Source organism: Mobula birostris, chromosome 30 (genome assembly GCF_030028105.1).
Source record: "Mobula birostris isolate sMobBir1 chromosome 30, sMobBir1.hap1, whole genome shotgun sequence".
NCBI classification, from domain to species: domain Eukaryota; kingdom Metazoa; phylum Chordata; class Chondrichthyes; order Myliobatiformes; family Myliobatidae; genus Mobula; species Mobula birostris.
In genome coordinates, this window is record NC_092399.1 from 9,522,072 (window position 1) to 9,536,279 (window position 14,208).

Genomic DNA, 14,208 nt, shown 5'->3' on the forward strand with positions numbered 1-14,208 from the left:
TCCGGCAGCTTGGGTTGGTTGGACCTGCTGGCCTCTTGGCAGGCGGAAGATGAGGGGTGGGGGCATGTTCTCATTTTTGAGCATCTGTTGGCAGCTTCTTCTCTTATTAACTCCGCCATGGATGGTCCCAAGCCCGGCTGTGAAAGAAGGAGGGTTGGACATCCAGCTAGCAATCCCATCCCATAAAGAACAATGGATGTTCCAATGGGAGAGGAAAAATCTTGAATTAAGGGTTATGGGGAAAAAGCAGGTAGGTGGAGATGAGTCCATGGCCAGATCTGTCATGATCTTATTCAATGGCTCAATGGGCCAGATGGCCTACTCCTGCTCCTATTTCTTATGTTTTTATGTTCTCATGAAGTCATTTGGTGAAAGTGGAAACCACAGAGCCGATCAACCTTCGATCGTCCAGGAGACAGGTCCAGGATGGACGACTTTGGGGAGCTGCTGTTGGTAGCTTAAGCCCCAGAAGAGGTGACGGGCTTAAAAAAATAATTCCCTCTTACTGCCTGGGCGTAAGTACGAGCACATTTGGGTCAGGCCCAGTAGACGTGTCCTGCGTCCCCAACAGGCTTGCTGCCGCTGATCACTTTGCAGTACCTGGGCCATTGGCAGCCCTTGTAGATGACAGCATTGCACCGGGCTGCCCCATGCCCTGGCTTGTCACAGTTACGGTATGCCCTAGGCAAACCTGCGTGCGCCATGTTTCTACGTTTTGCTCCAATTACAGACAAAGAGGGCAGACGGATGATGACTCCCTTCTCAGATTTAGATTCCCTTCTCACTTCGGAACATACAGTGAAAGTAGTCATTTGCATTAACAGCCGACAAAACCTAAGGGTGTCACAAACACGAGGAAGTCTGCAGATGCCAGAAGTCCAAAGAAGCACACACAAAGTGCTGGAGGATCTCAACAGGCCAGGCTTTTACCCTGGTGAAGTACTCCGACATGACACACATTGTGCAAGTGCTTTTCACACCATGAATGTTGCTTTGCATACCCAAAGTTTGTGGTTTCGAAGTTCAAAGTCACGTTGCCGCAGGCTGTGTCTGCCTGCCCCAGATTTAGTAAGTTCTGCACTGTTTGTGCGCTGAGCTACAGGCAATGGTCTCCCTTCAGGGATGGGTCCCCCAGCGATGTTGCTGAGGGGAGATCAGCCTGGTTCTCCGGTAAAGTTGTTGCCCCCCCCCCCCAGCAGTTTCTGGTCTGTGCTGGTGTTCTCGGTCTCCCGCAGCTGGGGTGCAGTGGACATTGTGTTGCTCTTGGTCTCCAGCATCACCGGGCTGATGAACTTCATTACAGGTTCCTAGCTATCACGCTCCTTCACATCCCTTCCATTCTGTCAGTTCCTTTGCCTGTGACATCATCAGCAGCTCAAAAAGAGCAAACAGTCGACGTTTTGGGCCAAGACCCTTCATCAGGACTTCTAAGGTCAGAAAACTAAGGAAGAGCTGGGGGTTAGCCCCCAAGTGTCACAAACGTCCCAGAGCCAACATGGCACGCCCACAATGTTCAGCTGAACAGCACAAGCAACTTTAGGATGGTGGTGAATATTGGTAGCTCGGGTCGAGTTGTTTGATGTGCTATCAGAAGAGATAACTCTGTAAACAAACATATCGATATAGGCACCATCTACAGATCCCTAAGAGCTAAAGAAATGCCAGCAAATAGAATTCAAAGGTCAACTGAAGTTTAGCCAATCAGGACCGAGGCAAGCGAACAGGGGCCTACATAAACGGGAGCACTGCCTGAGAGAGACACCAACAACTGCGCAACAAGGATGTTACCTCGGCTAGCGATGAAACGTCTGCAAGCTAATTGCCAAGCTCGGCGAACAGCGCAACATCAAACACGACAACTCTCAACAAGGCCTTCAACACAAAAACTCTGCAGATGCTGCAAGTGTCGGTAACGCACACAAACTGTTGGAGGAACTCAGTCGAGCAAATACAGGGAAATAAACAGTTGACCCTTCATCAGGGCTGGAAAGTTGGGGGGGGGGGTTAGAAGCCGGAATAAGAAGGTGGGGATCAAATGCGACATCTGCCCCTACACCTTCTCCCTCACCACCACCATTTAAGGATCCCAAGCTGCCCTCCTAGGTGTGGTGACACTTCGCCTGCAAATCTGTTGGGGTTATCAACTATATCCCGCGCTCCCAGTGTAGCTACCTCTACAACAGTGAGACCCCTCACAGATTAGGGACCTCTATGTTGAGCCCCATAGCTCTGTCCACTGCCAAAGGCAGAATCTCCCAGTGGCCACTCGTTTCAATTGGGCTTCCCATTTTAATTCTTATATGTCTGCCCATGACCTCTTCCACTGCCATGGTGTGGCCAATCTCAGGTCGGAGGAGCAAGACTTCAGATTTCATCCAGGTGGCTTCCAACCTGACAGAATGAACATCGATATCTTCAATGTCCGGTCATTTCTTTCCCCTCCATCTTTCTCTCATTTTTTCCTTTCCTCAATCTGGTTACCCTATCATCTATGTTCTTCACTTCATCTGGCCATCACCTCCATCTGCTTCCCCTCCTCCTTCCTTTTCTTCCACGGCCCAACGTCTTCTCCGGACCGGTTCCTTCTTCTTCAGCCCTTTGCCTCTTCCACCTATCCTTTCCCAGCTTATTACTCCACCCTGATTCCCCTTCACCTGGTCTATCACCACCCAGCTTGTGCCCCTTCCCCTCCTCTTTCTTTCCAGCCCCCACAAAGATCCTCGGCCCGTAACATCTACCGTCTAGCCATTTCCATTGATGCTGCATGACCTGCTGAGTTCCTCCGGCATTTTGTGTGCGTTGCTCAACGCGGCCTTACATCACCATGTGCTCACGCAGATCCCAAGTTGCTCCCACTGATACAGCTACCTGCGCACTCGGTGTACCTGGACAGGAGGCAAGTACACCTGCAGCACAAACATGCTAGTTGAACCAGTGCTGGGTGACCGCACTTGCCTCTGCATGGAAAGACTGAAAATCAACTCTATCTTGGTCACTGACCTCCTCTTTATCATTATTGTTATTGCCATCAGCAGCATTGCCCTGGGAGATCATCCTCGCTGAGCACGATCTCCCCCTTACCAGGTCAGATTTTGCCAAGTGCATCAAGATGCAACCTGCCAGAGGGGTGCTTCAAATCAAGCCTCAGACTCACACTCCACATTACAGTGAGAACAAAGTTCACGAGAGGTGGTAAATTGGGTCAATAGAAGGTTGCACAAACAGATTATGCTAAGGACAGGGAGATGCATTAATTAGAAGAAAGAATCTATTGGAGTTCTCAATAATGGTGCAGATCACCACCACCAGAAACCCAAGAAGCATAGCCATTGAAACCACAGTGGGAGTGGAATTAGACATCTTGTCAAAACTTAGTAAATAACCCAATCACTGCGCATCACCCTGTTAACTGTATCACCACCACATAGTAAAGGCATCCGTTAGTCTTGCGAGACCATGGATCTGCGCCTGGAAAGTCTTCACTCTCCAGGGCGCAGGCCTGGGCAAGGTTGCATGGAAGACCAGTAGTTGCCCATGCTGCAAGTCTCCCCTCTCCACAACACCGATGTTGTCCAAGGGAAGGGCATTAGGACCCATACAGCTTGGTACCAGTATCGTCGCAGAGCAATGTGTGATTAAGTGCCTTGCTCAAGGACACAACACATTGCCTCGGCTGGGGCTCGAACTCACAATCTTCAGGTCGCTAGTCCAATGCCTTAACCACTTGGCCACGGGCCCACACACCACCACCACCACCACATAAACACCTATATTAACAGCGTAGTGTATCAAGTGGGTGATGGGGTGGAGCTATGTCTCTACCAAAGGAGGTGTAAGGTCCTCCTTCCCTCAACTAACCTGCTGGTCACCCTTGGGCAAGATGTAGCACCTGCTTAGCTTCCAGGATCAGGGTCACATGAAGCCATGGGAGCAGGTGGCAGATGGTCGTATGAGCAGCTGGTGCATATCACAATTCCTGATTCTGCGATCACTGACGCCAGGCAGACTATCTCTGAAAAGTATTGGTAATGGCTGGGGTCACCTGTCTTGTAAAGACTCTGCCCAGAAGAAGGCAATGGCAAACCACATCTGTAGAAAAATTTGCCAAGAACAATCATGGTCAAGACCATGATCGCCGACGTCAATACTACACAGCACATAATGAATGAATGAATGAATATATCAAGAAATTTTAACCAAGCCTTATTGAGTTTGCCAAAATCTGTCTCATCAAGTGGTGGTTATGCAAGGCATTATCTCAGAGAGGACACCATCTTCTCAGTGCACCTCTGTGGTGTCTCCCTTGTATTAGTGACCATGGGTCTTTTAAGAATCAAGAATTAACTTTATTCACCATCTACATTTACATGTAATCGGAATTTGCTGAGGTGGGTTGGTCAGTACACTACATGCAACCAAAACCAACATTCAACAATTATAAAGAATAAAAAATTATATAAAAAAATTAGACATTAAACTATGGATATGAATAGAAGGCGCATTAATGCATAAACCCAGCATGAATTTACAACGTAAACAGCATTATAAATAGTGATACACACAAAATGCTGGAGGGACTCAGCAGATCAGACAGCGTCCACGGAAATGAATGAACAGTCAATGTTTTGGGCTGAGACCCTTCTTCAGGACTGGAAAGAAAGAGAGAAGACACCAGAATAAAAAGGTGGGGGCGGGGGGGGGCAGGGAGGAGGATAGCTAGACGGTGATAGGTGAAACCAGCTGGATAGGAAACATAAAGTATTTAAAGTATTTACAGCACAGGGTGTTGACAGGGTAATGGATAGTGAACTAAACAGAGTGGTTGAGCAGATTTGCTGCCTGGGAGAAGAAACTTTGAAGATAGCTTGAAGTTTTTGTTTTAATAGCCCTTTAGTACTTTGCAGAAGAAAGCTATTTAGTGTTCAGAATCAGTGGGGGAAAGCATACAACAAAGAGAAACACTTTGATACACATCTTTCATTATATATTCATAGATAAATTTTAATAAAATTGGTTATACGAAGGAAGCTTCAAAACATCTTTAGATGATTCATTGCAATTCAACGAATTTTGTGGTTTTTTTTTACCTTCGGCCACAATATGAGTGAGCTGTTGTACTTGCTAAATCATGATAAAAAACTGACATGATGTAATAAAACCACAGAGAAAGGTTTTCACGAATACATCAATTAAAGTCAATTCCACTTATTGCACAATAGCAGGTCTTCTTTCTTTTCATTTTTTTAAAGATAAAATGCCAGAATTCTCCAAAGAACTATCCAAACCCAGTCAATAGTTGTAGATCGAGTTCTACCCAATCCCATTCCAAACCTGCAACTTCAACAAAACTCCATTGTCAACAGTCCATATGTTAGACCATAAGGCCATAAGACAAAGGAGCAGAAGTTGGCCATTTGGCCCATCGAGTCTGCTCCGCCATTTTATCATGAGCTGATCCATTCTCCTATTTAGTCCCACTCCCCCGCCTTCTCACCATAACCTTTGATGCCCTGGCTAATCAGATACCTATCAATCTCTGCCTTAAATACACCCAATGACTTGGCCTCCACTGCCGCCCGTGGCAACAAATTCCATAGATTCCCCACCCTCTGGCTGAAAAAATGTCTTCGCATCTCTGTTCTGAGTGGGTGCCCTTCAATCCTTAAGTCATGCCCTCTTGTACTAGACTCCCCCATCATGGGAAACAACTTTGCTACATCCACTGTCCATGCCTTTCAACATTCGAAATGTTTCTATGAAGTCCTCCTCTCATTCTTCTAAACTCCAAGGAATACAGTCCAAGAGCGGACAAACGTTCCTCATATGTTAACCCTTTCATTCCCGGAATCATTCTAGTGAATCTTCCCTGTACCCACTCCAACGTTCTTAGCTCATCATCTTCATTATTGGCCATGAGGTATGACACGGATGATCATGGTCTTCCATCTGTCTTTAACCAGACTGTGGGATGACCCCCTTCACACTGTTGTTCTAACCATGACCACGATTATGCATGGCCAAATTTTCTGCAGAAGTGACTTGCTATTGCCTTCTTCTGGGCAGTGTCTTTACAAGACAGGTGACCCCAGCCATTATCAATACTCTTCAGACATTGTCTGCCTGGCGTCAGAGGTCGCATAACCATGACTTGTGATGTACACCAGCTGCTCGTACAACCATCCACCTCCTGCTCCTGTGGCTTCAGGTGACCCTGTTCGGAGGGGGTGGGGGGAGGAGCTAAGCAGGTGTTAAACCTCACCCAGAGGTGACCTTCAGGCTCGCAGAAGGAAGGAGTGCCCTACATCTCCTTTTGTAGGGACGCATCTCTGCCCTGCCACCCGCTTCTTAGCTCAGTAGCCAAATAAAATGTTAAGTAATTGTCACATGCAAGGAATTGATTGCATAGATTGACGTTATCACGTGGGACTTGCTGTTGGTATTGGAATTGGTTTGATACAGTCACATCAGCCGAGATGCGATGAAAAGCTTCGTTTTGCATGCCGTCCGAACTGATCATGCCATACATAACTGTATTCAGGCAGGCCCACAGTCACTGAAACCACCGACAGCAAGATTCCTGCCACCTCCGCCACCCCTCCACTTTCCGCAGGGATCGCTTCCTCCGAGATTTCCTTGTCCAACCGTTCATTCATCCCTCCCCACTAATCTCTCACCAGGCACCTTTCCCTGCGAGTGGGTCAAGTGTTACATCTGTCCATGCGTTTCCCCCCTCACCTCCATTCAGGGCCCCAAACAGTCCATCCAGGTGAGGCAACAGTTCACCTGTGAATCTGCTGGGGTCATCTATTGCATCTGGTGCTCCTGGTGTGGCCTCCTCTACAGTGGTGAGACCCATCGTATATTGGGGAACCACTTTGTCGAGCACCCCCGCACCATCCGCCGCAAACAGTACTTCCCGATGGCCCAACATTTTAATTCTGATTCCCATTCCTGTTCTGATGAGTCGATCCATGGCTTCCTCTTGAGCCAAGATGAGGCCACCCTCAAAGTGGAGAAGCAACACCTTCCAGTGAACAAATTCCTCCCCCACTTCCTCTATTCCCCATTCTGAGCTCTTCCCTTGTCTCACCTGCCTATTACTTCCCCCTGTGTCTCCACTCTCCTCTCCTATCAGATTATGTCTTCTCCAGCCTTTGACCTTTTCCACCCACTGGGCTTCACCTATCACCTTCCAGCTAACCTTTCTCCCTCCCCCCCCCCACCATTATATTCAGACACCTTCCCTGCCCTCCCTCACCCTTTCCCTTCCTTCTCAGTCCTGAAGAAGAGTCTTGGCCCAAAGTGGCATCTGTTTACTCTTTTCAGTAGATGTTGCCTGACCTGCTGAGTTGCTCCAGCATTTCTTGTGGGTTGCTTAGGATGGTTCCATGTTTGCTGGTACATCATGTTATGTGCCCACTGGAAGCATGATGTGACATACGTGACTTACGCGCAAAGCGACCGTGAGCATGATATTTCCTCGTCTGCTGAGCTGACGTGATCACTTGTAGCACGTGCGTGAGTTGACCTTGCGTGCCAGTGCCTGGTCTTGCATGTTCGTGGAATTTCAGTTTCCATGTTTCGAGTAGATTCAACGTGAGGTTTATTTGTCACGTGTACATTGAACCACTGAAATGTACAGTGAAATGTGTCATTTGTGTGAATGACCAACACAGCCCAAGGATTGTGCTGGGAAAGCCCACCGTGCTTCTGGTACCAACACTAGCAAGCCCCGAACCGGCCATCTCCCGAGCACGTAGAGGCTCTGAATGATGCCTGCTTGTTGTATTGAATAAAGACTTCTAGCTCTTAAAAACTTGCAGAAGGAGACTAAGAAGGTCATTAGGAAGGAAAAGATGAATTATGAAAGGAAGCTGGCGACTAATATCAAAGAAGATACTAAAAGCTTTTTTAAGTATATAAAGGGTAAAGGGGAGTCGAGGGTAGATACAGGTTTCCCCCGCCATCCGAAGGTAGAGCGTTCCTATGAAATGGTTCATAAGCCGAAATGTTGTAAAGCGAAGAAGCAATTACCATTTATTTATATGGGAAAAATTTGTGAGAGTTCGCAGACCCAAAAATAACCTACCAAGTCATGCCAAATAACACATAAAACCTAAAATAACAGCAACATATAGTAAAAGCAGGAATGATATGATAAATACACAGCCTATATAAAGTAGAAATACTTTCCCACAATCATTACTGAACTGTTCTCCATAGCGAAAATCTCACGCAAGCGCCGTCGGCAGAAAATCTCATGCAAGCGCTGTTGGCAAAAACACGGAGCAAGCGCTCACCAGTAACCTTTAAGCTATGAAGCTGCCAAATCATACCAAATAACACGTAAAAATACACAGCCGATATAAAGTAGAAATAATGTATGTACAGTGTAGTATCACTTACTGGAATTGGTTCAGCGCCGAGCACACTGATGATGGTGTGTTAGGCTGAGTCGTCGCAGGTCGGGTGGTGCAGTGGCCCCCACCCTCCAGGTCGCCGACAGATACTGAACCGCGAAGCATGCAGCGGTGCAGCGGTAGCCAGGAGGCACACAGCAGATCTTTAAGAAAAAAGCCAAAATAAACAAGCTAATTAACTAGGTGCCGCCTAGCACGTAATTGTCGGCCCAGATCTGTGCCGATTTCCAACTGCGTCGTCTCTGATCTGAACCAACAATTATGTATCGGGCAGCACCTAATTAATTAGCATGTTTGTTTCGGCTTTTTTCTTAAAGATGTGCTGTGTGCCTCCTGGCTACCGCTGCATTCTCCGCAAATCGCGGGGTGGTGGGACACTGGGGTGTCATCTCGTCGTCCGTTTCCATTAGAACAGGCAGCTCAACTTCTCCTATGATTGCCTGCCTTGATGTCGAAGGTTGAGGTTCGTCGTCTGCTGTGGCTGATGCGGAAAGCTTGCTTGACTGCTGAGCCTCGCGCATTTTTCTATCATACAGTTCTTTGTAAGGACTCAAAACCATCCTGCAAATATCCCCTAAACCTACGTACCCTTTCAAAATTAAAGTTGTACTTTATCATTGCAGCGAAAATCTCACGCAGTTACTTTACGTTCAGTTCCTGGACGACTTCACTTTTGGTCCGTTCGCTACTGCATTCAGTTTCAATTGTTATCCTTTCCTCTTCCAATTGCATCAGCTCTTCATCTATCAGTTCTTGGTCATGGGATGCCAAAACCTCTTCAACATCATGTTCGTCAGCTTCCACTAGCCAAACTCACTTAGTCCTTACTTCGTTCACCACGATCGAAACACTTAATTATGTCTAGTTTTACGCTAAGTGTAACACCCTTACGAGCTCCTTTAGGCTTTTCCAATACCTTAGAACTCATCTTGCAAATGGCTGCTCACAGGCACGTGTTAAAGCAGTGCTGGCTAGAATGCTGTTCTGAATCCGGGGGAGAGCGGCAGCTCGGGGTGTGCGCTGATTTTTTCGCACGCTGATTTTCCCCGCGCGCTGCTTTTTTTTCGTAACAGTGAAAACACCTTCTGAAAGCGAAAACAGGGTACTAATGTAGGTCTTTCATAACGTTCGAAAAGCGGGGGACACCTGTATAGGACCAATACTAAATGACGCTGGAGATATTGTAATGAGAGCCGCAGAGATGGCAGAGGAACTAAATGCGTGTTTTGCATCGGTCTTCACAGTGGAAGATGTTTGCAGTATACCGGACATTCAAGGGTGTCAGGGAAGTAAAGTTCGTGCAGTGAAAATTACAACTGAGAAGGAGCTCAGGAAGCTCAATGGTCTGAGGGTGGATAAATCTCCTGGACTTGAAAGAATGCACCCTCGGGTTCTGAAGGAAGTAGGTGGAGAGATTGCAGAGGTATTAACGATGATCTTTCAAGAATTGACAGATTCTGGCATTGTACCAGATGACTGGAAAATCGAAAATGTAACTCTGCTATTTAAGAAGGGTGGGAGGCAGCATAAATGAAACTATAGACTTGTAAGCCTGACATCAGTGTTTGGGAAGCTGTTGGAATCATTTGTTAGGTATGAGATTACGGAGTACCTGGAGGCACATGATAAGATAGGCCAAAGTCAGCATGGTTTCCTGAAAGGAAAATCTTGCCTGACAAACCTACTGCAATTCTTTGAGGAAATCACAAGCAGGGTAGACAAAGGAGATGCAGTAGACATGGCGTACTTGGATTTTCAGAAGACCTTTGACAAGGTGCCGCACATGAGGCTGCTTAGCAAGATGAGAGCCCATGGAATTACAGGGAAGTTACTAGCATGGGTGGAGCATTGGCTGATCGGCATAAAACAGACAGTGGGAATAAAGGGATCCTATTCTGGCTGGCTGCCGGTACCTGTGGAGTTCCACAGGGGTCGGTGTTGGGGCCGCTGCTTTTTACAATGTATGTCAATGATTTGGACTATGGTGTTAATGGATTTGTGGTTAAATTTGCCAAAGATACAAAGATAGGTGGAGGAGCGGGTAGTGTTGAGGAAACAGAGAGCCTGCAGAGAGACTTAGATAGTTTAGTGGAATGGGTAAAGAAGTGGCAAATGAAATACAATGTTGGAAAGTGTACAGTCATGCACTTTGGTGAAAGGAATAAATGGGCAGACTGTTATTTAAATGGGGAGAGCATTCAAAATGCAGAGATGCAATGGGACTTAGGAGTCCTTGTGCAAGATACCGTAAAGGTTAACCTCTAGGTTGAGTCAGTTGTGAAGAAAGCGAATGCAATGTTGGCATTCATTTCTAGAAGTATAGAATATAAGAGCAGGCATGTGATGTTGAGGCTCTATAAGGCACTCGTGAGACCACATGGAGTATTGTGTGTCATTTTGGGCTCCTTATTTTAGAAAGGATATACTGACATTGGAGAGGGTTCAGAGAAGATTCACAAGAGTGATTCCAGGAATGAAAAGGTTACTGTATGAAAAACGTCTGGCAGCTCTTAGGCTGTATTCCCTGGAGTTCAGGAGAATGAGGGGGGGATCTCATAGAAACATTCCGAATGTTAAAAGGCCTGAACAAATTAGATATGGCAAAGTTATTTCTGTTGGTAGGGGATTCTAGGACAAGAGGACATGACCTCAGGATTGAAGGACATCCTTTCAGAACCGAGTTGTGAAGAAATTACTTCAGTCAGAGGGTGATAAATCTGTGGAATTTGTTGCTACAAGTGGCTGTGGAGGCCAAATCATTAGGTATATTTAAGGTAGAGATAGATAGGTTCTTGATTAGCCGGGGTATCAAAGGATATGGGGTGAAGGCGGGGGAGTGGGGATGACTGGAAGGATTGGATCAGCCCATGATTGAATGGCAGGGCAGACTCGATGGGCCGAATGACCTACTTCTGCTCCTATATCTTATGGCCTTATATCACCAGCTTCAATGTCTCTCCAGTAACTTAGATCGCACTCACAGCAACCCAGTGTAGGTGGCCAATTTTGCAGAACACCTGCACTCACCTGTACTGGCCGTGCTGACCTCCTGGTCTCAGGCCATTTCAACTCCCTTTCCCATTGATCTGTCGGTCCCTGACCTTCTCCACTGCCATTGTGAGGTCTGATACAAACCAGTTAAAGCAGCATTTCGTGTTCCGCCTGGGCGGTCCAGTAGCTGATGGTCTAAATCCTGAACTTTCCAGCTTCCTCCCCATCCCGTCAGCCAGTTTATACATCCCTCCCCCCCATTAGACCCTCATAACTTCCCTCATCTGCTACACTTATCACCTTCCTTACTTACATGATTCCACCAACTTGTAAACACAAAATCATCTGCAGATACTGGGGTCAAAGCAACACTCACAACACGCTGGAGGAACTCAGCAGGTCGGGCAGCATCCGTGGAAACGATGAGTCATCGTTTCCACGGATGCTGCCCGACCTGCTGAGTTCCTCCAGCGTGTTGTGAGTGTTGCTTCCACCAACTGTAAACTGTGTTTACCTCCATCCTGCCCTCTCCCAACCGAGCTACATTTTCCCCTTTTCCCCCTTTCTTTATCTATCTCTAACTATCACCAACCAGCCGTTGTATCCTGACTCCATTCTTCCACCCCCTCTTGTTTCCATCTGCCCGTCATCTCCCTCATTGTCTGGTTCCATCCATCACCTTGCCAGTCCTTCCCCCATTTCCCTCTCACTTCCTAATACTATCTCCCCTCTAACACTCTCAGTCGTGATAAAGAGTCTCAGTGCTAGATCTCAACTATCTCAGATGCTTCTTGACCCATTGGGTTCCTCCAGCGGATTATTTTAAAGTGAGTGGCAGAAGAAAACATTTGCACACAGGCAGTTGGGTTCGTCGTAAAATCTGCACAAGAATAGCCCTCTAAAAGAAAAACCTTCTACCCTGAGGCACTCTCCTCTTTACAAATGACTATATGTTACAAAGATGCAAATGGTTCTTTCTTTATGAGATTATGACAGTTTGACAGAGTAAGAATAAACCAGCATTTACCTTCACTCCCTTTGACGCCAAACCCATTGGCACAAGCGTTCCATCTCTCAGGAGAAATGACCAATCAAGGCCACCCTTGAGAAGCAACAGACAAGTTATCCGCTCCATTGAATCTTTCATCTTACCTTCTTTCTGTCATGTGTTTTTTTTACCAGAATGCTCCGAACGTCTTCCTGATAACTGCAGAAGATGTATCCTGGCTACCAGCTCTGGACGTGTTCCACGGCCAACTAGATCAGTAAAATGAAATTGTCTTTCACTTAATTTATTTGACAGCTAATTCTGCCTGCTCATCGCTTCAAGCATTCCGGGTTTTTCTGAATGCCATTAAGCACTTCAGCAGCCAAAGGAGAGACTAGATTGCACACGTCTTCACTTGTACTGTGTCTTGCTGTGTTTCCGGAAAAGGAAAATGAAACTTATGAGAACACAAATGAAACTTAATTGCTGTGACTTTTTTGTGCTAGTCACCGCTTGAAATCAAAGAAGCCACACCCGCTAACACGAGAATCTGTGCAAACTGTTGACTCAATATCAACTGTCTTGTCAAACAAAAGAGATTCACATTAGTTTTAGTACAACTTTATCAGCACACAAGTTACCTTGACATGCCAACATACAATTAATTATCCATAGTTCCACACTTGGCTCATTATTCTAAATCATCTCTCATTATACTGAATAGCAAGATTCATAGCTTGGAGTTAACAACCAGTGCTTATGCTGATGAACCTTCCAAGTTCAGGGTCTTTAGCATTTGTCTTTTTTTTGCGCTCGACGCTCAACTCATCCCTGAGGGAAAATATGCAAGGAGCCGGCTGAATTCAATCCCTCGATCACTCGCCTCAAAGTCCAGTGTGGATGCCACTACCTCGCCAGCCAGCCTTACACAGTGCTTTGAGGTAGTGCAATTTAATTCAATTCAGTTTAATTCAATCCAACTCAAGTTTTATTGTCATTCAGCTGTACATGAATACCTATGAATGCAGACAAACGAGACAGCATTACTCTGGGACCAAGATGCAAAACACAATACCAACAGTCACACACACCACAAAGCACTCATAGCACGTGAAAGATGTCAGTAAAGTCAGCCACGCGAAAAGGAAGTCCTGATCCTGAGTGCATGAATACCACAGAAACCTCCAATCGACCACAATACAGCTTGTCTTCTGCTGGGCAAACACTGGGGGGGGCAGCACCGACTCCAGCCTGGATGCCGCACCACACCTCACTCCCGGTGGCTGTAAACAGGCGGTGCCCCGGCTTGGGGCCTAGCCCTCTCTACAAGGCCACAAAGCACCCCCACCGTCCGCCAACAAATCAGTGAATCAGACTTGCAGCATTCCACATTAACAATGCTCCAGGGCGCCTTGCGATCACAAGAAAAGCAGCTAGGACGATCACTCACTAAAAGACTGCACACTTCCTGCACATTCCGACTCCTCTGGAGCCTCTCTTTCCCCAGCAGCAGCGCCATCCGCACCAAGTCCAGCTCCTTCAGTTTCTCCGCCAACGGTCAATTCGCTGACGGGTGGACCTGCAGTACCTCCTGAAGGTAAAGCAATAACAGAATAGTAGTCATGGTCGTACTTTATTGATCCCGGGGGAAATTGGTTTTCATTACAGTTGCACCATAAATAATTAAATAATAATAAAACCATAAATAATTAAATGGTAATATATAAACTATGCCAGTAAATTATTAAATGTCCAGGACCAGCCTATTGGCTCAGGGTGTCTGACCCTCCAAGGGAGGAGTTGTAAAGT

General features: G+C 46.6%; 1 protein-coding gene across 1 annotated transcript in view; it reads right to left on the bottom strand.

Annotated features, from left to right (window-relative positions):
- LOC140190432 (uncharacterized) overlaps positions 1-12,820 on the bottom strand; it is a 76,472-nt gene extending 63,652 nt beyond the window's left edge. Inside the window, exon 1 of the mRNA XM_072247001.1 lies at positions 12,564-12,820. The gene's annotated coding sequence lies outside the window, so the exon portion shown is untranslated. The remainder of the gene's footprint in view (positions 1-12,563) is intronic.
- Between the last annotated feature and the right edge of the window lie 1,388 nt (positions 12,821-14,208).